Genomic DNA, 255 nt, shown 5'->3' on the forward strand with positions numbered 1-255 from the left:
GTATTTCTGCCATTTGCTGTTAATGCCAGAAGACATTGGTTACCTCTCTAATGTGATCAGAAAGTAAACAAGTGGAGAATGCGGGCATCGATCCCGCTACCTCTCACATGCTAAGCGAGCGCTCTACCATTTGAGCTAATTCCCCTTCCATGCAGGTGTTTTCTACATGAGAGTATCTGAAGTGGGAATGTGCTGGGGTGGTCCGTTTGCATATAACTGCTTTTCCTTTTGAGATACAGGATGCTGTGCCACGGC

The 255-nt window shown here is 46.7% G+C and overlaps 1 non-coding gene across 1 annotated transcript; it reads right to left on the reverse strand.

Moving 5' to 3' along the window:
• Positions 1-72: 72 nt before the first annotated feature.
• Positions 73-145, reverse strand: TRNAA-AGC. Its single transcript has one exon. It is a non-coding gene; the product is annotated as a tRNA-Ala (tRNA).
• Between the last annotated feature and the right edge of the window lie 110 nt (positions 146-255).

Source organism: Nanorana parkeri, unplaced genomic scaffold (assembly GCF_000935625.1).
Source record: "Nanorana parkeri isolate BGI_ZX_2015 unplaced genomic scaffold, ASM93562v1 scaffold2685, whole genome shotgun sequence".
Lineage (NCBI taxonomy): Eukaryota > Metazoa > Chordata > Amphibia > Anura > Dicroglossidae > Nanorana > Nanorana parkeri.